This window comes from Hyperolius riggenbachi, chromosome 9 (assembly GCF_040937935.1).
Source record: "Hyperolius riggenbachi isolate aHypRig1 chromosome 9, aHypRig1.pri, whole genome shotgun sequence".
In the NCBI taxonomy this organism is placed as follows: Eukaryota; Metazoa; Chordata; class Amphibia; order Anura; family Hyperoliidae; genus Hyperolius; species Hyperolius riggenbachi.
Window position 1 is genome coordinate 229,957,363 of NC_090654.1, and position 22,300 is coordinate 229,979,662.

Here is a 22,300-nt window from a genome sequence, read left to right on the forward strand (position 1 = left end):
TGCAAGAAGCCACAGGCAAGTTAAAAAAAAAAAATATTTGATGTAAGTATTCCATTCAGGAAGAAAGCTAGGCTTTCCCATCCAGTACAATTGGAAATATCAAACACACACAAAGACATGTATATAGCACTTTTCTCCTGGCAGACTCAAAGCGCTTCAGAGTTGCAGCCATTTAGGTTGCACTACAATGACTGCACACAGCGCTGCAGCGATCACTAGTAGGTTCCAGGCCTTAAAGAGACTCTGAAGCCTTAATAAAAATGGCTTTTTTCTAATATATATATATATATATATATATATATATATATATATATATATATATATATATATATATATATATATATATATATATATATATATCAGGGGCATGTTTGCCCCTGCTAAAACGCCGCTATCCCGCGGCTGAACGAGGGTCCTTTCCCCTCCAAAATTAACGACCAACTTGGTCGTAGATTTTGCTACCCCTGTGCGCTTCCATGTGAAGCAGGGCTATGAGCTGCAGCCCTGCCTCACACGCGTCTATCAGCAGCGGATCTCCGCCTCTCCCCCGCCCCTCTCAGCGAAGGCAGACTGAGAGGGGCGGGGGAGAGGCGCAGATCCGCCGCTGATAGACGCGTGTGAGGCAGGGCTGCAGCTCATAGCCCTGCCTCAAACGGAAGTGCTCCCCGGGCAGCACAGGGGGGATTTGGAGGGGAAAGGACCCTCGTTCAGCCGCGGGATAGCGGCGTTTTAGCAGGGGCACACATGCCCCTGCTATATATATATATAAGGAAAAAGGCCATTTTAATTATGGCTTCAGACTCGCTTTAAGGTGGCCATACATCAAGCGACATGTTGGGCAATAAACCAATCGATGTGATTATTATAATCAAATTGGATGAAAATTGGTGCTGCCAAGTACATGCCTGACCGACAATGCGACCAATTTCGGGATGAAAATTGGCCGCATTCTCGATCGCACATGCTGCAAGAGGTTAGGCCAACTTGCTTGATCGGGTGCGCAGCGGGAAGCGGCGTGCAATTTTGCGACGGTCGACACGAAGCCCCTGGCCCTTCCCCCCAATGAAGATTATCCCCCTGGTGCCCTGTGTAAAGTATACATGATGTGTCTGCAGCCTGCACTTGTCCCTCGCGGGCTCCGGGGGCATTCCCCTCTCCATACCTGCACACCCCACGTGGTTTCCTAGTAAGAGCGTGCGCATGACGTCACACATGTGCGCCCTTACAAGGTAACCATGTGGGGCGCGTGTATGTAGAGGAGATATTCGCAAGCAGCAGGGACTAGCGCAGGCCCTGGACAGGTAATGTATACTTTACACAGGGCACATTCTTCATTAGGAGGGCACAGCATCTGGGTGGTGGATGCGGTGCACAATGCCAATTCCAGATCGATTTCAGCATGAAATTATTATTATTAATTGTATTTATAAAGCGCCAACATATTACGCAGCGCTTAACATTAATTTAGGTTACAGACAATATTTAGAGGTGACATACAGCAATATGACAATACAGGAATTCAAGAAAACCAGATCACACACCATAGTATGAGTACAAGGTAATGCTTAGTCAGTCACTGGATGGAGCATGGAGATTAGGCAGGTTAGGTTCACTCAGATGCATAGCATGGGTGCACAGTAATGGAGGTGCAAGATCAGGTAGGACACAAAAGGAGGAGGGCCCTGCCCAAAGGCTTACAATCTAGAGGGAGAGGTAAGGACACGAATGGTAGGGGACCAGAGTTCAGCTGTAGGTTTAGAGCACTTGTGAGGGGTGGTAGGCCAGAGTGAAAAGGTGAGTTTTGAGGGCTTTCTTGAAGATGTTGAAGGAGGGGGCTGCCCTAATGGGTGGAGGTAGGGAGTTCCATAGTGTTGGAGCAGCTCTTGAGAAGTCCTGGAGGCGTGCATGGGACTGGGTGATTTGGGGTGCGGTTAGGCGAAGTTCATTGGAAGAGCGGAGTGAGCGGCTAGGTGTGTACCCCGGTGTGTAATCAGTGTGTGGTGTATCAGCAGCTGACAGATCTCTCTCTTATCAGATTCAATCAGAGAGAGATTTGTCTCTTGATCGAATCTGCCCATACATCGCTAGATGTATGGCTACATGTATGGCTACCTTTTGGGTGATTTCATTCACATTATTCAAATTGCCTTGCACATCCCAAAATATAGGAAAGCAACTCAACTCAATAGCGACTCAACAGTGTTGAAAAGTTGCATCACAAGTTACAAATGTGATGTGACACATACAGAAATAGCATAAAAGTATAGTGTGACGTTTCTGCTGCATTCCTGGGATTACTTTAATGCATGCAGATTTTGCCCAGAACTCCATCCTAGCTACAACAGCCCTGACCAGAAGTGACATTTAGCCAATGATGAGAGTAAAGGGGCCCATACACTCAGCTGATTTTTGGCCAATCGATCGCAATTCGATTGACCAATCAATCGATTTGCGGCCGATTTGCGCTAGGGGGTGATGAATGAAAGCAGAGGATGAGAATGACAGCTAAGGGGTGATGAAAGCAGAGGATGGGAATGATAGCTGGGGGTGATGAAAGCAGAGGAATTGGAATGACGGCTAAGGGGTGATGAATGAGGATGAGATTGACAGCTGGCAGTTAGTGGGTGACTGACAAGCAATAACAAGCAGAAACTTACATAATCGATCAACCATCTGGACACCCTCCTGTTCAGCACCACTGCAACTACTTTCTCCTTAGTACCTGTACAGCTCTGACAACCGAGACTCCTCCCTTCATTCCCGCGGCTCCTCCCTCTTCTGTCATCTTACTTCGTCTTTACAAGTACAACGAGACTTCCATAGTCCTCCGACTCGCGGTTCCTAGCGCTCGAGCACCGCTCCTTCTTTGTTTTAGGGCATTTGGGCTGTACTAGTGGCCGCAGCTGTGTCCTGGTCAGCTTTACTGCAGCTCTGTCCTGACCTCCTTCCTTTCAGCGACGCTTATTTTGCGGAGGGCACCTGTACAGCCACCGCGGCTCTTGACTCCAATTCAGCTATCTGCGGCTGCAGACTTCACTCCCGCCATGTGTAGCTCCTCCCCTCACTCCTTCCATCCGCGGCTCCACACTTCAGTCATCTGCGCCTCCTCCCGTTACACCTTCCATCCACAGCTCCACACTTCAGCCATCTGCGCCTCCTCCCGTCACTCCTTCCATCCACAGCTCCACACTTCAGCCATCTGCGCCTCTTCCCGTCATTTCTGCCATCCACGGAACCTCCGACCACTCCAGCGACCCGCAGATCCTCTTGTCTGTCGCCGCATCTGACGTCATTTGCCTCGCAGCGGGGCTTCCGTAGTGACGCGCGGCTTCTGGCGCTGGTTCCGCACTCCGCCTTCCTCGTGGGGTATGTGCGTGGTGCAAGTGGCTGCAGCTCCCCGTGGGGTATGTGCGCGGTGCTAGTGGCCGCAGCTCCTCGTGGGGTTATGTGCGCGGTGCAAGTGGCCGCAGCTCCCCGTGGGGTATGTGTGCGGTCAGGGGCATAGCAATAGGGGTTGCAGAGGTTGCGACCGCATCGGGGCCCTTGGGCCAAAGGGGCCCCGAAGGGCCCTCCCTCAACTCCAGTATTACCTCTCTATTGGTCCTGTGCTCATAATAATCACTTATATAGATACTTTGAATAGTGGTAATCATTAACAAACTCCTCCCCATCCCCTTCTTGCACCTCTGACACTGTAGTTGCCATTGGCAGGTTTTGGTGCGTCGTATCAATTGTTATGTATAGAGTGCTTGGGGGGCCCCATTGTAAAATTTGCATCAGGGCCTACAGCTCCTTAGCTACGCCACTGTGTGCGGTGCTAGTGGCCCCAGCTCCTCGTGGGGTATGTGCGCGGTGCAAGTGGCTGCAGCTCTCCGTGGGGTATGTGCGCGGTGCTAGTGGCCGCAGCTCCTTGTGGGGTATGTGCGCGGTGGTAGTGGCCGCAGCTCCTCGTGGGGTATGTGCGCGGTGGTAGTGGCCGCAGCTCCTCGTAGGGTATTTGCGCGGTGCTAGTGGCCGCAGCTCCTCGTGGGGTATGTGCGCTGTGCAAGTGGCCGCAGCTCCTCGTGGGGTATTTGCGCGGTGCTAGTGGCCGCAGCTCCTCGTGGGGTATTTGCGCGGTGCTAGTGGCCGCAGCTCCTCGTGGGGTATGTGCGCGGTGCTAGTGGCCGCAGCTCCTCGTGGGGTATGTGCGCGGTGCTAGTGGCCGCAGCTCCTCGTGGGGTATTTGCGCGGTGCTAGTGGCCGCAGCTCCTCGTGGGGTATGTGCGCGGTGCAAGTGGCCGCAGCTCCTCGTGGGGTATTTGCGCGGTGCAAGTGGCCGCAGCTCCTCGTGGGGTATTTGCGCGGTGCTAGTGGCCGCAGCTCCTCGTGGGGTATTTGCGCGGTGCTAGTGGCCGCAGCTCCTCGTGGGGTATTTGCGCGGTGCTAGTGGCCGCAGCTCCTCGTGGGGTATTTGCGCGGTGCTAGTGGCCGCAGCTCCTCGTGGGGTATTTGCGCGGTGCTAGTGGCCGCAGCTCCTCGTGGGGTATTTGCGCGGTGATAGTGGCCGCAGCTCCTCGTGGGGTATTTGCGCGGTGATAGTGGCCGCAGCTCCTCGTGGGGTATTTGCGCAGTGCAAGTGGCCGCAGCTGTAGGCGCTGCTAGCTCTGAGGTGGCCACTAACATGCCAATGGAAAAGTAATGGTGTTTAACCACTTCACCACTGAGGGGTTTTACCCCCTGACCACCAGAGCAATTTTCACCTTTCAGCGCTCCTTCCACTCATTAGTCTATAACTTTATTATTACTTATCGCAATGAAATTAACTATATCTTGTTTTTTCCGCCACCAATTAGGCTTTCTTTAGGTGGGACATTATGCCAAGAATTATTTTATTCTAAGTGTGTTTTAATGGGAAAATAGGAAAAATGTGGGGAAAAAATTAATTATTTTCCAGTTTTCGGCCATTATAGTTTTTAAATAATGCATGCTACTGTAATTAAAACCCATGAAATGTATTTGCCCTTTTGTCCCGGTTATAAAACCGTTTAAATTATGTCCCTATCACAATGTTTGGCGCCAATATTTTATTTGGAAATAAAGGTGCATTTTTTTCAATTTTGCATCCACCCCTAATTACAAGCCCATAGTTTATAAAGTAACAGTGTTATACCCTCTTGACATAAATATTTAAAAAGTTCAGTCCCTAAGGTAACTATTTATGTATTTTTTTTTTAATTGTACATTTTTTTTTAATTACAAAAAAAAAAAAGAGGAGTGTGGGAGGTAATGAGTTAATTTTTTGTGTAACACTAATTTTTTTTCTATGTAAAAAATGCTTAGGGTGTAGTTTTACTATTTGGCCACAAGATGGCAACAGTAACTTTTTGTTTATTGCGACTTGCGAGCGTCCTTCCGGATGCTCGCAGGAAGTACAAGGAGGCTGTGAGTGTTTGTTATTTTTCACAATGATCGCGCTGCCCATCGGAGAGCAGCGGATCATTGTGGGGCTTAGATCAACAAACGGGAATGGATTTTCCCGTTCATTGATCTCCGGGCGAGCGGGCGGCGGCGTGTTTACTAGCGGCGGGCGGCGTGTTTACGAGTGGGAGCGCGGGCAGCTGCGGGAGCGCGGAAAGTACGGATTTCTCCGTCCCTGGGGGTTAAAGGGACGGAGAAATTCGTACGGGCGGGGGTAAAGTGGTTAAAACACTATTTACTTAGTGTGGTAATGTAAGCAGGTCTTATAGGCGGAAACAGTCAATTTGGGCGCCTGAGGCAAGTGGACAAAAAGAGCGCCGCCATTCACTCCCATAATAAATATCGTTTAATGGGCGCCCAACAGGAAAGGGCGCCGGAGAAAAATAACGTTTTACAAGCGGCGCCCGGATACTTTTAATGTTTTATAACTGCTTCTCATGATTACACATTATTTAATGATTTATAATTTTTTTACACATTATTTTAAAACGAAAAACAGCACAATATTTTTTTCAGACGTTATTAATGCTTATCACAGGAAGGTCTTAGGTTTAGGCACCACCGGGGGGGGGGGCGGTGGTCTTAGGTTTAGGCACCACCAGGGGGGGAGTCTTAGGTTTAGGCACCACCAGGGGGGGGGGGTCTTAGGTTTAGGCAACACCAGGGGGGGGGGTCTTAGGTTTAGGCACCACCAGGGGGGGGTCTTAGGTTTAGGCACCACCAGGGGGGGGTCTTAGGTTTAGGCACCATCAGGGGGGGTCTTAGGTTTAGGCACCACCAGGGGGGGTCTTAGGTTTAGGCACCACCAGGGGGGGGGGTCTTAGGTTTAGGCACCACCAGGGGGGGTCTTAGGGTCAGGCACCACCTGGGGGGGGTCTTAGGGTCATGCACCACCTGGGGGGGGTCTTAGGGTCAGGCACCACCTGGGGGGGGTCTTAGGGTCAGGCACCACCTGGGGGGTCTTAGGTTTAGGCACCACCAGGGGGGTCTAGGGGTTAGGGGTAGGTACAGGGAGGGTTCTGTATGAGAGTAGGGTTAGGTATAGCTTTAGTAAAATTCTTATTAATCTTTTATAAAACGTTATTATACATTTCACTTTTTTAACAGGGAAGATTAACGTTTTTAAAATTGCAGATTTCATACACATCATTTAATGATTCATAACATCATTTAATGATTTATAACTCTATATAACATTATTTTTAAACGAAATCTAGCACAATTTTTTTTAAACGTTATTTATGCTTATCGTTTAAAACCCTGCGCCCTTTTTTCCCGATGCCCTTTTTTAACGTACACCTTATAGGCAAGTACCAGGTAGCACACGCCACCAGTCTAGTATGGTTTTGTGCACAGCTATGCATTGTAGTCTGGCTGGCACATCCTTCATCATCACAGGCACATAGCTCCCAACTGTCCCTTTTTCCTCCTCATTTGTCCCTCTTTCACGACTTTGTCCCTCCTTTCTATGTAAAATATATATATATTCTCTACAAAAAAAATGTTTGACACTAAATTTTATTCCTATCCTTTAAATTGATATATTACTAATTGTAAAATGTTAATATGAAGGAAAATGAACCCGGATAGAAAGGACCAGTGTGATTTGAATTATAAAACATATTTTTCTTATGAAATCTTCATGGTATGCGTGACTAGGGGTGTGGCAGGGGGGCATGGCTTAAGTGTCCTTCTTTCTCATCTCAAAAAGTTGGGAGGTATGCAGGCATACCTCCCAACTTTTTGAGATAAGAGGGACACTTAAAGAGGAGCTGTAACGTCAAAACGTCCCCTGGGGGGTACTCACCTCGGGTGGGGGAAACCTCCGGATCCTAATGAGGCTTCCCACGCCGTCCCTCAGGGGTCTCGCTGCAGCCCTCCGTACAGCGGCGACGTAAATATTTACCTTCCCGGCTCCTGCGCAGGCGCTCTGGTGGCTGTCGGCTCCGAAGTAGGCGGAAATACCCGATCGCCGTCAGGTCTGCTCCACTGCGCAGGCGCAAGTCTCTGGCGCCTGCGCAGTAGAGCGGACCCGACGGAGATCGGGTATTTCCGTCTATTTCCGAGCTGAAAGCAGCCACAGTGCCCCCGCTAGAGCCTGCAAAGGTAAATATTGATTTGACAGTCGGGTCTGTCGCCGGCTGTTCGGAGGGCTGCAGCGAGACCTCCGTGGGACAGAGGACGGCGTGGGAAGCCTCATTAGGATCCGGAGGCTTCCCCCACCCGAGGTGAGTACCCCCCCCCCGGGGATGTTTCTGATGTTAGAGTCTCTTTAAGCCACGCCCCTGCAACACCCCTGATCATGCCCCTAGTCACGCATACCTTAAAGATTTCATAAGAAAATCCGGGTTCCTCTCTATCCGGGTTCATTTTCCTTCATATTAACAATTTAAAATTAGTAATATATCAATTTAAAGGATGGGAATAAACACTTGTTTTAGTAGAGAAATATATATGTTTACATAGAAAGAGGGACAAAGTCCTGAAAGGGGCGAATGAGGAAGAAAGAGGGACAGGGCTCCCAAAGAAGGACTGTCCCTCCTAAAGAGGAACAGTTGGGAGCTATGATCACAGGTGCTGCCATTCATTTGATGAACACACATCTGTTTTCAGGCAGTGGTATGCTGGAGACATATTGCATTACAATCTCATTATGTACATGTGTGTGCGGAGCTACTGTTCAACAAACTGATGCTAACATCGCACACTGAGTATAATTAACACCTTTAAGAATGGTTGCAGAGAATAGAAGAAGTAAAAGGCGCAAGTGGACCTATTGGGTGCCGCCATAGGCAAAATATTGGCACTTGGACGCTGCTATAGCACCCACTATGTATCGGTCACCGCAGGCACCCAAATGCCAATATTTATGTGGTGCCCAAGACATTACATATTTTTTGGATATTTTTTTCTGTTGGGGGGGACGTCCAGTTTAGTAGGTAGTGTCAGTGTGTGTGGGGAGGGGGGGGGGGGGAGTTTAGTTTTAGGCATCAGGCAGGCAGTGTGTGTGGGTGGGGAAGTTTAGGTTTTAGGCGGCAGGTAGGGTATGAGGGGAGGTTTAGGCATTAGGCAGGTAGTGTGTGTAGGGGGAGGGGAGTGTAGGATTAGGCAGTTAGTGTGGGAGGAGTGTAGTATTACAGTAACGCAACTGAAAGAAAAAGTTATACCGCATGTTTCAGCCGTATTACATCTCATACAGTCAATGAAAAGTATCCCTTACTGTACCCGTTAATGTGCATTTGCAGCGTGTTACCATACTACAACACGTTATACCGCAATGCTACTGCCACAATGTGAACATTGCATACTGTATGTGGTGGATTGGAAGCAGTAAGCCGTGTTACAAAGTGGCTGTCGTGCTGCACCACTGTAATGTGACAAATAGGATTATATATTTTATTTTTTTTATGACTAAAACCTCTTAGGCTACATTCACAGTGGTGTGGTCCTGCTGCATTAAGGCCGCTTTGTAACACAGCTTGCCGCACTGCACCACTTATGTGATGTTGGTTTGGTAAGTGCATTGTGATAAAACAGCATTGTGTGGCATATAACGGCAATGTGACTTTGTGACAAATTGCATGCAGTATGTTACCACTGTTAACAGTGAAAGTGAAGCATAATTTTCATTGACTATATACAGGTCCGGATTTAGATTACAGGTGCCTATGGGCACAGATGTCCTGGCACCTTAGACTTCTCCCCCCATTAACCTAAAACGCCGCCCCACCACCGCTGTCACTTCTCTCTTACTTCCCTTGACCATCATAGGGATCTACAGGTGCCACTTAATATTAGGTAGCCAGAAGAACCCTCAATATTAAGTAGCTAGAGGTGCCCCTGACAGTGGATGCTGAGTACTCTGCATAGGGAAGGAGGGAGGCGCTCAAGGAGTGGCGTAAGCCGACTTTCCATCATCAGGCGCCTGTAGGCACGTGCCTACAGTGCCTTATGGTAAATCCGGCCCTGACTATATGCTTCACTGTAACCAATGCAATGCATGGGTAACTTGTGGCAGAGCTTTCCCATTGTGTTCCTGCTTTTACCGGGAATGCAACACAACTCTCACTGTGAACTTAGTCTTAAAATGCCTATTTTGAAATCCATATTGTACTCTTTAAAGGGAAGGTTCAGGGAGGGTGCCTAAAAAATAAAAATCAATTTCCACTTACCTGGGGCTTCCTCCAGCCCGTGGCAGGCAGGAGGTGCCCTCGCCGCCGCTCCGCAGGCTCCCGGTGGCCGACCCGACTTGGCCAGGCCGGCTGCCAGGTCGGGCTCTTCTGCGCTCCAAGGCCCGGCACTTTTGCGTCCCATGCCGACGTCATTGGACGTCCGCCGCGCTGTACTGCGCAGGCGGCGGCCATATTAGGTGTGGCTGGAGAGCCCGGCCTGTGGGGTCGCAAGCGCACGGGGGGGGGGCGATGTCACTAAGGGGACCCGGCGGAGCTGCACGGAGGGCGCAAATGGCGTCCTCTGTGCATTTAAAGAACATGCAGGTACTTTACTTTTTTACAGGGTTTGGCCTCGTAAGTCCTTTAAAGGACTTTTTTCGTCGTTGAGGTTTTATTCCATTTAACCCTTTGTGTGAAATGGGTAAGGGGTACTTTGTACCTCTATACTCATTTCTTCTGGGAGGAGGGTGGGTACCTGGGGTCCTCTTCTTAAAGAGACACTGAAGCGAAAAAAATATATGATATAATGAATTGGTTGTGTACTATGAATAATTACTAGAAGATTAGCAGCAAAGAAAATATTCTCATATTTTTATTTTCAGGTATATGGTGTTTTTTTTCTAACATTGCATCATTCTCTAATATGTGCAGATTACACAATACTCAGCATTCAAAATGATTCTTTCAGAGCAGTCTGTGAACTAATGACCTCTCCTCTGGCAGAGAAAAAGTAAACAGTTGAGATAATAGAAGTCAGAAGAAAGCCCTCTCCACAACTTTTGAAAGTCGTAGAAATGAATGGCTTTTTTGCATAGAGATAACAACTAGAGTTTCTTAACTCTTCCTGTACTGGAAACAATTAGACTGATGTATCTGATCTTAATGTTTTATTTTGTAAAAAACTGTAGCTGTACTACACATGCAAATCATAATATCATAATTTTTTTGTAACAACTCATCCTCCAGGATGGCTAAAACATGAGAGGAAGCCTGCTCCACCCCAAAGGAAACACCCCCACAATTATTCAATTAGACAGACCATATAGGTCCTCCTCTGCCATAGTCCCTCAGTTTTAGTGTGTTTCCTACACCTGAAGGACACCCTCTGAGGCAGTATAGTACCTGTCTCCTACGTTTTCTTTTCAGACCTCCTTCCCCCTCCAGCGGACAGAACTGCGTGTTGAGCTCTTCTCGCTTGTGGTGTAGCAGAGAGAGCTCGTGCGTCCATGGGTGGCGGCGGCATGGATGGAGGTCTGATGCTGGCCATGTCTGTGGGCAGAGTGAGTTTCCTAAGGCGAACGCGCGAGATCTCGCGAGACTTTAACTGTGCACGGAGGGAGGAGGCAGCGTGATGACGCACGGCTGATTCCGCATAAGGCGGAAGTTATTCAGCGTTCCCGGCGCCATTACATGCCGGTCAGTGCTTGCAGAGGAAGGCATGGAGCAGTCAAACGCCTTACCCTCTGAGCCCAGCGGACCTCCGGACGCTACCACACAAGCGGCAGGACAGGTGAGAGTGGACAGACTGGGGTTTTGGGAAGACATTGCCAAAAGTCTGTCCACAAAGAAAACTGCTGTATTTTCTGTGGGGGTCGCTGGGCAAGGTTTATCCTATATTTTCCTGTGTAATCTGCATGTAAGATTTAGCTATCACAGGGCTTATAGGAATATTGTTCTCCATTGTGTTTTTACAGACTTCCTCTTCAATACCTGAGGACCCTGGCCAACCTCAGAAGTCTGTTGACAAGTCCAGGCGCTGCAAATATTGTAATATAAAAATGCCAAAATCTTGGACTAAATCACAATGTGAAAAATGTATAAAGTCTTCATCTACCCCTAAACCTCCAGACCCTTCGGTAGTTATGATGAACTTTATGGAATCCATGCGCAAGGAATTTTCCTCCACATTTAAGACATTTAGATCAGTCATGTCTTCTCCGGCTCAGTGGGCTGTACCTCAACCCCACCCTTGGAGCCGACTCTACCTGTTCCGTCAGGTATTCAGCCCTCTCCCGCTCCTCCTCTAGACATTCCGGCTAATCTGGGGGGGGGGGGGGGGGGGAGAGGAACCCATCTGTCCCCATCGGTCCCCATCCCTCAGGATTATGCGGTTTCTTCTTCCGCTGACTCCTTAGAGTAGGGGGAAGAGAGGGGTGGGCCTGATTCTGACCCAAAAGACGTTCCAAAACAATTATCCAAATACCTTTTTAACGCTGAGGAAACGTCAGAGTTACTTAAAGCAGTTTATGAGGCGGAACAACTGGCAGAGCCAGTAGCCTCCTCATCTGCAAGAGATGATATATATTCTGGGTTGGAGAGTTCAGAAGGTAGAACCTTTCCGGTCCATCCAGCTATTCAAAAAATTATATTATCGCAGTGGGAGGACCTGGAAAAAAGGCTGTATATTCCCAGGTCTTTTAAACGCAGATTTCCCTTTAAAGTGGAAGATATCGCTTTATGGGAGAAATGTCCCAGACTGGATGCTGCTTTATCGCAGTATTCTAAGAATACTGATTTGTCTTTTGAGGACGCAGGGGTCCTGAAAAACCCTATGGACAAAAAAGCTGAAAATTTATTAAAAAGGGCATGGGAATCTATTTCCTTCTCTTTTAAGCCGTCAATCTCTGCTATTTGTCTATCCCGCAACTTAAATAAGTGGCTAGCAGGGCTTAATAAACATTTAGTGGATGGTACGCCTCATGCTACTATCCTAGAATCTTTTCCGGTGATCGCACGATCGGTGGCGTTCCTAGCGAACGCTGCTACTGAATCCCTAAAATCAGCAGCCAGAGCTCTAGCATTAATCAATACAGCTAGACGGGCCCTATGGCTAAATATATGGGAAGGTGACATAGTCTCTAAACAAAAACTATGTGCAATGAAGTTTGAGGGAGATCTATTATTTGGCAAAGGATTAGAAGATATCCTGGAGAGATCGTCTGGTAAAGGCAAAAAGTTTCCAGACAAGAGAAAGAAACAGCCTTTTCGTAAAAACTTTCAAGGCAAAAGACAGTTTAACCAGAGGGAGGCGAAATCGCAGCCCCAGAAAAAGAGATGGACATATAACTCCTCAAAATCAAAAACTCCCTTTCTCTTTAACAAACCAGCCACCTCAAATCCAAGAGAAAATAAGTGACAGGGAACAGGTCGGGGGGAGACTCCTATCATTCAGCCACGTGTGGACAAATATTACCACAAACGAGTTTATTTTGGACCTGCTGAAAACAGGTTACAAAATCGAATTCTCCTCCCGTCCTCCCCAAAACTTTGTCCTTACGGGTCTATCCAAGGACCGGGAAAAAGCATCTGCTCTGCTAGACTCAATAAGTACACTCCTGCAGCAGAATGTGATTACCCGGGTTCCGGCTACCCAATACAGAAGGGGTTTTTACTCCAGAATTTTCATGATACGCAAACCTTCCGGCAAATACAGAATGATTTTAAATCTCAAACAATTGAATCCGTTCATTCAGGAAAAGAAGTTCCGAATGGAGAACATCTTTTCAATAAGGAATCTGATCCCAAAAGAAGCCTTTATGGCGACTTTAGATATCCAGGATGCATATCTACATGTACCGATACACCCGGCATATCAACGCTACCTGAGATTTGCGGTAAGAGTGGGGGATACAATCCACCACTACCAGTACCGAGCCCTTCCCTTTGGGATCTCTTCGGCTCCACGCATATTTACGAAAATTATGGCAGAAATAACATCTTTTTGCATCTGCAGAAGATCCAAATAATTCCATATTTGGACGATCTGCTAATGATAGCAGACTCCACGCAGACTCTTTTAAGCCATATAGAGCTAACAATCCATTATCTCTCCCAGCTGGGTTGGCTTGTGAATTACGACAAGTCAATGTTGATCCCAACCCAGAAAGTGAAGTTTCTGGGTTTTTGGGTGGATTCAATAAACTAAATTTTTCTGTTACCGGAAGACAAGCAATTAAAGAGAACCTGAACTGAAAATAAAAGTCAAAATCCACATACACAGGTCATACTTACCTCCTGTGTAGTCTACTCCTCAATCTCTTTCTGCTCTCCTGCATCCCATTTGTCCTCTGTGATCAATGGATTTCTCTGTCCTCCATTTTGAAAATGGCCATTACACCATAACAGCTTTCTGGTCAGCACACTGTTAAACTGTAACATCGCCCACTTGAGCCATAGGGAAACATGGACATAACTGGGCACATCAGTTCTTCTCTCAGCTGTAACTGACAGCAACTGATATATAACTGACAGCAACTGATATATTTCAGTTCTGACAAAATATTGTCAGAACTGGAAGGGATTATTGTCAGAAGAAAATGGTGAGCGTCTGAGAGGAACTGATGGCAAGGTAACTATGTAATGTTCATTTGAAGTTACCTCGTGTGTTTATTTTAAATAATTTTACTCAGTACAGGTTCTCTTTAAGCCTGATTCTCAGAGTACAGGACTTCAGAGCACAGCCAAGAGTATCCCTGAGGGAGACTCTTTCTTTGTTAGGCTTGATGACTTCAACGATCCCGGGCGTAGTCTGGGCACAATTTCATTCCCGCATTCTTCAGGAATGGTTCCTAACAGTTTTGGACAAATCCAGGGAGAGTCTGGATCAGTCCTATTCGCTTCCACCCTGTGTGATCTCATCCCTCCTTTGGTGGGAGGAGGTCACGAACCTCAATCAGGGTCGCTTATGGAATCCGCCAGTTCAGAAGAGGATATATACGGACGCCAGTCTAGATGGCTGGGGAGCCCATCTAGAGCATGTCCAAGCTCAGGGACAATGGACTCCAGATATTCAAGTCCAATCTTCCAACTTCAGGGAGCTCCTGGCAGTAAAATTGGCGCTGCTCAGATTTCTCCCGATCATACAAAATTGCCATGTAACCGTGTTATCAGACAATATGGTAACCGTATCTTACATTCAAAAGCAAGGAGGGACGAGGTCAAAAGATCTAAGGGATTTAGCGCTACAAATTTTACAGATAGCAGAAATAAATCTGCAAACGATCTCGGCGGTGCATATAAAGGGCTCTCTAAATATTTTAGCAGATCGACTAAGCAGAGAGCCATGCACGGAAGCGGAATGGTCTCTCAACAAACAGGTATTCGACCTGATAGTAACTCAGTGGGGACAGCCGACAGTGGATCTGTTCGCGTCACCACAGAACGCAAAAGTCAAAACGTTCTTTTCACTTCATCCCTCGTCCAACCTTGCACACCTGGATGCTCTAGCGGTACCATGGCCGAAGGACCTTCTATATGCATTTCCTCCCTTCAACTTGATAGCGAAAGCCCTGTGGAAAATAGAGCGGGAGTCAGCTCTAGTAATTTTTGTGGCCCCCCACTGGCCGAGGAGAGTATGGTTTTCGAAAATACTTCAACTCTCTATACAGGGACCTTTGTTTCTACCTCCCAGGGTGGACCTTTTGTCTCAAGCCGAGACTTTGCACCCGAACCCTCAGAAATTTGCCCTAGCGGCCTGGCTCTTGAAGGGGAATCTCTGAAGTTAAGAGGATTCTCCAAAAGAGTTATTTCTACGTTAGTCAATTGCCGTAAGTTGACGACACGTAAAATTTATTGTAAAGTTTGGAGGGTATTTGCTTCTTGGAAGAAAAGAAAAAGCATAAAAGAAACTACAATACCGAGTATCTTGGAATTTTTACAAGATGGTGTTGAACTAGGACTAGCCACTAGCACATTAAGAGTCCAGGTTGCGGCTCTATCCTTTTTTCTTCATTTCAAATTAGCCAAGGAACAGGCAGTTATTGATTTTCTAAAAGCAGTATCCAGATCGAGACCAATCCCATCAAAATTATTTCCTCCCTGGGACTTAAGTTTGGTTTTGAATTATTTAACTGAGTCTCCTTTTGAGCCCCTCAACTCAATTTCGATAAAATGGCTAACTCTAAAGGCGGCTTTCTTAGTCGCCATAACGTCGGCACGTAGGGTTGGGGACATTCAGGCCCTTTCAATAAAGGACCCATACATGACTGTGTTTCCCGATAGAATAGTCTTTAGAACAGATCCTACGTACCTCCCTAAAGTATCTTCGGCCTTTCATAGATCTCAAGATATTATTATTCCATCCTTTTGTGATCCTCCTTCCAATGAAAAAGAGGGAAAATTTAACAAGTTGGATGTCAGGAGAATTCTACTGTCCTATCTGGAAGCCTCAAAGCCTTTCAGAAGATCTAATCACTTGTTTGTAGCTTTCGCAGGGTCAAGGAAAGGATTACAAGTTTCAAAAAGTACTATAGCGAGGTGGATTAGAGAGGTTATCACCTTAGCCTATGCCAAGGCAGGACAGTCTATTCCCCAAGCTGTGAATGCACATTCTACCAGATCCCTGGCTACCTCCTGGGCTGAAAGATCAGGGGCCTCTTTAAAACAGATCTGTAAAGCGGCAACCTGGTCTAGTCATCAGACTTTTGTGAAGCATTATAGAGCCGACCTACTATCAGCTCAAGACTTACCTTTTGGGAGAAAAGTTCTACAAAACATCATCCCTCCCTAAGGTAACTTTATTAGACTTCTCGTTGGTCTCTCATGTTTTAGCCATCCTGGAGGATGAGTTGTTAAAACCCTGTTAGAACTTACCGGTAGCGGTATTTCAACGAATCCTCCAGGATGGCTACCTTAGTTCCCTCCCTATCTTGGGAGATATTAGATTAATTATTATGCATACATATGGTAGTATTGTTCTTACTTTATGGGGTCCTCCTAGGTTGTACTCTATATTTACTGAGGGACTATGGCAGAGGAGGACCTATATGGTCTGTCTAATTGAATAATTGTGGGGGTGTTTCCTTTGGGGTGGAGCAGGCTTCCTCTCATGTTTTAGCCATCCTGGAGGATTCGTTGAAATACCGCTACCGGTAAGTTCTAACAGGGTTTTTCGCTTCAGTGTCTCTTTAAAGGGGACTCCCAGATGCCACCATGAACCCCCCTCCCCCCCAGGGAGTTGTCGCCCCCACCTCCTCCTGGGGCACCGGAGGTTGGGAAGAGCCCTTGTCCATGGATTGGACAAATGGCTCGGGGGGAGAGGGGAAGGCTTGGCCACCCCTCTCCCTGGAGCCCCACATACCATGGACCATGCAGGCTGGTATAGATCAGGGTGCGAAGCCCCGGTTGGCCGGGGCTCCGCATTCTGGCTATGCCAGCCTGCATGGGAGACAAGGGGTTACAGCGGCTCGGGAGGGGGTATCCCACGCCATTTAAAAAAAAAAAAAATTCTCACTCTGAACATTAAAAAAAATTAAAAATAAAATTTTTTTTTTTAAATATTATTTCCCACTATCTTTTTAACATATTGCAAATTTGGTGTTGCTAGGATGTAAGGGGCCTTTGCTATTAAGTGCTAAAGTCGGCGGGAATTGTTTCCCACGATCTGTCATTGACCAGCATTTAAATGTATAATTGTTTTTCCTTTGAACTTTTAAAATCGATTTTCTCAAAAAGTATAAGGTCTTTTTGAAAAAAAAAATTTCCCCTTGCTCCCACTTTTCTTCTTAACATAACCTGCAAATTTGGTGATTCTGGCATTTAAGGGGGCTTTGCTATGAACCGTTAAAGTCAGCAGATTTTGGCGGTTAACAGGTAGTAATCACGGCCGGATTTGGACCAAATCACGGGTGCATTCGGATCTGAATTCATTGAGATGCAATCACAAATTCCGATCAGGATGTCGGATAGTGAAAAAAAGGCATACCCGTGATCACGAGTTTGTGATGAGCAACCCTGGGTGCGAGCCCCGTTGTCAATCTCCTCCCGTTCCGGACCACGTGGAGCTGATTGACAGTGGTGCTCGTGCAGGTGCAGTAGAGGATGACTTGGAGGCCAGTGGAGCTGTGGCGAGAGACATAGCGGCTGCCAGGGCCTGGAGGAAGCCCTGGGTAAGTAGTACTTTGGGTAGAATGAGTTGCTTGACGATATATATATGGAGTTAATGTGATTTTTTTTTTTTTAATTTTTTTTTTTTTTTAAGTGGTGACCATAAGTATCCTAAAATATGAATTAAAGTGAGTTTTAAAGAGAACAGATACCTAAGGAGAGGGAAGGCTCTGGGTCCTATAGAGCATTCCCAGTCCTCCTACGGTCCCTTCTGGCTCCCCCATTAGACCATTGACTTCAACTTTGATCACAAATTACTTCTTTTGAAATGAATTTTGATGGTCATTGAAATACAAACAGTTCTGAATTGATGCTGGATTATGCACAATTTTGTATGCAGCTTGAAAACAGACCAATCAATTCCTTCTCAGGTGGGATTCAATTGGTTTGTCTGAGGCCTGAAACCCACTACAAAGCGCAAAACGCAATCGCTATTGATTTGCGATTTTGGAAACGATTTTCCTGCTCCTATACAATTTATTAGAATGGAAACGCTCCAAAAATGCTGCATGTCCTGCAATTGCGATTTGCTTAACCCCCTTGGCGGCATGATTCTTTCCGGATTTTAGGGTTTAAAAGAGGTAAAAAATGTTTGCACCCTTTCAGACCCTAAAACCTGGAAAAAATCTGCTGCCTGGGAGATCTGCACAGCCCCAGCAATCACTCACCTCCCTGGCTCCAGCGCTGCAGTTATGCCTCCATCCTCCGGGTGGCGCTGCAACTCTAAAATTAGATTGCTGGCTGTTGTCATGACAAGAAGGAAGCAGAGCCCCGGAGAAGAGGAAGAAGAATGGTGTCCGTTGTCGGGATTCCTGGGAGGTATGTAGAAACGCTCCCGCTTGCATTGCTCTGCACAGAGCCTCCGGCGGCTACCCCCGAGCAGAGGTCGGGATTACCGCTCTAAGCTGCGGTTTTCCGCCCCGACCCTAGCTCGGAGTTACCGCCAAGGAGGTTAACCACAATCGCTATAGTGGAATCTGTCCCATCCATTTACATTGGCACAGCGTTTAGGGAAATTGCTAGCAATTGAAAGGTTTCCCTAAACCCTAAAAAAAATATGTTCTAGTTTTCAGGCTGTGTAAGGTTACATACAACATTTCCAAAACCACTTCAACTCAGAATAATGTGCGTACCATTGACTAACCCTAAGAAGTTTTAAATCAGGATGATAGCATTTATTGGCTAACTAAAAATGAATAAGAATAAGCAAGCTTTCGGCCTTGCAGCATTCGTCTGGCTTACACTACAGGATGTAAGCCCGACGAAGGCTGCAAGGTCGTAAGCTTGCTTATTATCATTCATTTTTAGTTAGCCAATAAATGGTATCATCCTGATTTAAAACTTCTTGCTTTAACTGATGGATAACACGGTACAATACCCTACTGCTGACTAACCCTAGTAAACAATAAAAAAATATAATTATATCAACATACAGTGGCTTGCAAAAGTATTCGGCCCCATTGAAGTTTTCCACATTTGATCATATTACTGCCATAATCATGAATCAATTTTATTGGAATTCCATGTGAAAGACCAATACAAAGTGGTGTACACGTGAGAAGTGGAACCAAATCATACATGATACCAAACGTTTTTTACAAATAAATAGTAGGGTGTGCGTAATTATTCAGACCCCTGAGTCAATACTTTGTAGAACCACCTTTTGCTGCAATTACAGCTGCCAGTCTTTTAGGGTATTTCTCTACCAGCTTTGCACATCTAGAGACTGAAATCCTTGCGCATTCTTCTTTGCATAACAGCTCCAGCTCCGTCAGTTTAGATGGACAGCGTTTGTGAAAAGCAGTTTTCAGATCTTGACACAGATTCTCGATTGGATCTAGATCTGGACTTTAACTGGGCCATTCTAACACATGGATATGTTTTGTTTTAAACCATTCTATTGTTGCCCTGGCTTTATGTTTAGGGTTGTTGTCCTGCTGGAAGGTGAACCTCCGCCCCAGTCTCAAGTCTTTTGCAGACTCCAAGAGGTTTTCTTCCAAGATTGCCCTGTATTTGGCTCCATCCATCTTCCCATCAATTCTGACCAGCTTCCCTGTCCCTGCTGAAGAGAAGCACCCCCAGAGCATGATGCTGCCACCACCATATTTGACAGTGCGGATGGTGTTCAGAGTGATGTGCAGTGTTAGTTTTCTGCCACACATAGCGTTTTGCATTTTGGCCAAAAAGTTCCATTTGGTCTCATCTGACCAGAGCACCTTCTTCCACATGTTTGTTGTGTCCCCCACATGGCTTGTGGCAAACTGCAAATGGGACTTCTTATGCTTTTCTGTTAACAATGGCTTTCTTCTTGCCACTTTTCCATAAAAGGCCAACTTTGTGCAGTGCACGACTAATAGTTGTCCTATGGACAGATTCCCCCACCTGAGCTGTAGATCTCTGCAGCACGTCCAGAGTCACCATGGGCCTCTTGACTGCATTTCTGATCAGCGCTCTCCTTGTTCGGCCTGTGAGTTCAGGTGGACGGCCTTGTTTTGGTAGGTTTACAGTTGTGCCATACTCCTTCCATTTCTGAATGATCGCTTGAACAGGGCTCCGTGGGATGTTCAAGTCTTTGGAAATCATTTTTGTAGCCTAAGCCTGCTTTAAATTTCTCAATACCTTTTATTCCTGACCTGTCTGGTGTGTTGTTTGGACTTGATGGTGTTGTTACTCCCAATATTCTCTTAGACAACCTCTGAGGCCGTCATAGAGCAGCTGTATTTGTACTGACATTAGATTACACACAGGTGCACTCTATTTAGTCATTAGCACTCATCAGGCAATGCCTATGGGCTACTGACTGCACTCAGACCAAAGGGGGCTGAATAATTACGCACACCGCACTTTGCAGTTATTTGTAAAAAATGTTTGGAATCGTATGATTTTCGTTCCACTTCTCACATGTACACCACTTTGTATTGGTCTTACACGTGGAATTCCAATAAAATTGATTCATGTTTTGGCAGTAATGTAACAAAATGTGGAAAACTTCAAGGTGGCCAAATACTTTTGCAAGCCACTGTATTTAAGAAATTAGAACAAAAAAAACCTTGTCCAATTTCCAGGATAGGGGAATTATCTACACATCTAGTACTGGGAAAGGGGGCTGGGGGGTGGAATCTGTCTTTAATAATGGGTGAAAATGTGTTTCCTGCTAGAGGAATAAGCTTTGTACTCCATACCTATTTTTAAAAATGAGGGAGTATAGACAACACTAAATAATATCACTTTTAAACAGATTTATAACTTAAAGCGGTATGAAACCCAGAATTTCTTCTTTACTCTAAAATATTATTTACAGCATATAATATACTACCATATTTTTATTTCTTTATTGTTTAGCAGGACAGCATTCAAACAGCTAAACACAGGACTTATTTTTCAATAGAAAGCTCCCCGCAGTGAGATTCGAATCCGAATAGGTGATAACATTATCTTTTGTTTACTTAATTGCAGCAAGAGAGGAATGTAAACATTCCCTGGTAGAAGTGAAACTCCTAACGTTTGCACATAGACACAGCTCAGAAAAATTCACTGGGTACAATACAGTCTAATCTCCTTATAGTAAACTTCAAGGGAACATGAAAAGTGGTTTACTATATCAGAAGTTTACTATATCAGAAATTGTCCTAGAAATAGCCCAGCATGCCCTGGTGCATTCTCTGCTGCAAAGGAGAAACTCTGTCCTCCCAGTGGAGGTACAGTGCAAGCACTTGTACATTTAGTGGACTACAAGGTTAAGTACACCTTAGGGATGCATAGACAAATCATTTGTACAGTATCCAGGGCTGCTGTCACTGAATAGAGGCAGCCACTCACTTCCTGTGATCAGCTCAGGTGCCTCCATGGGCGGGACTTGCATGTGTCCTGCAAAACTTTCTGATTACACTTGAGCCAATCATGAAGCCTTTTTTCAAAATGCAGCCAATCATAATAAGCCACTTGCATCTGTAATGCGAGTGGCTCTGATATCTCCACGGGCGGGACTTGGCACTACACTCTCCACTCTCCTTAGTTTTGCAGTGAGTAGGCCCGCTCTGATCTGCACTACAAGTGCAAGTGTTCTGCGCTCCACATGCTACCAGGAGTGTCATTGCTAATAAGGGAAAAGATGCCCAGGAGTGCGTACAATCCCGTGGGAGGACTATTTCGTTAAACATGAAAAAGGCCGCTCCCCAGTATGTATTCTCACGTGTCTATGAAGGTTTCCATTCTGAGTAAAAATGTTTCCCATATTATGAAGAAGGTCTGTCACCTGTGTGAGTTTTTTGGTGTCTATGAACGTTTCCTCTGTCATAGAATTCTTTCCCGAACTCTGAACATGAAACAGTCCGTTCCCCAGTGTGTATTTTCACGTATCTACTAAGGTTTCCATTCTGAGTAAAACATTTCCCACCTTCTGAACATGAATAAGGCTTCTCACCTGTGTGAGTTTGTAGGAGTCTCTGAGGCTCTTTCTATCATGAAAATGTTTCCCACATTCTGAACATAATAGAGGCATCTTTCCTGTGTGTCTAATCATGTGTTCTACAAAAGTCTGAACTTGAATATGGTCTCCTGTGTGAGTTTTTTGGTGTCTATGAAAGTTTCCTCTGTCATAGAAATCTTTCCCACACTCTGAACATAAAAAGGCTGCTTCCCAGTGTGTATTCTCATGTGTCTGATAAGGTTTCCATTCTGAGTAAAACATTTCCCACCCTCTGAACATGAATAAGGCTTCTCATCTGTATGAGTTTTTAGGTTTCTCTGAAGGCTCTTCCTATCATAAAAAGTTTTCCCACATT

The 22,300-nt window shown here is 46.0% G+C and overlaps 2 long non-coding RNA genes across 5 annotated transcripts in view; one reads left to right on the forward strand and one right to left on the reverse strand.

The window, feature by feature from the left end:
- The window catches only part of LOC137533009 (uncharacterized), a 63,222-nt gene extending 59,884 nt beyond the window's left edge, over nt 1-3,338 (reverse strand). Inside the window, exon 1 of one of the 2 annotated variants that reach the window (XR_011024109.1) lies at nt 2,658-3,338. This is a non-coding gene — a long non-coding RNA (uncharacterized lncRNA). The remainder of the gene's footprint in view (nt 1-2,657) is intronic. The other variant, XR_011024108.1, reaches the window with a different exon arrangement.
- LOC137533010 (uncharacterized) overlaps nt 3,167-22,300 on the forward strand; it is a 46,871-nt gene continuing 27,737 nt past the window's right edge. Inside the window, exon 1 of one of the 3 annotated variants that reach the window (XR_011024111.1) lies at nt 3,167-3,404. This is a non-coding gene — a long non-coding RNA (uncharacterized lncRNA). The remainder of the gene's footprint in view (nt 3,405-22,300) is intronic. The other 2 variants (XR_011024113.1, XR_011024112.1) reach the window with 2 other exon arrangements.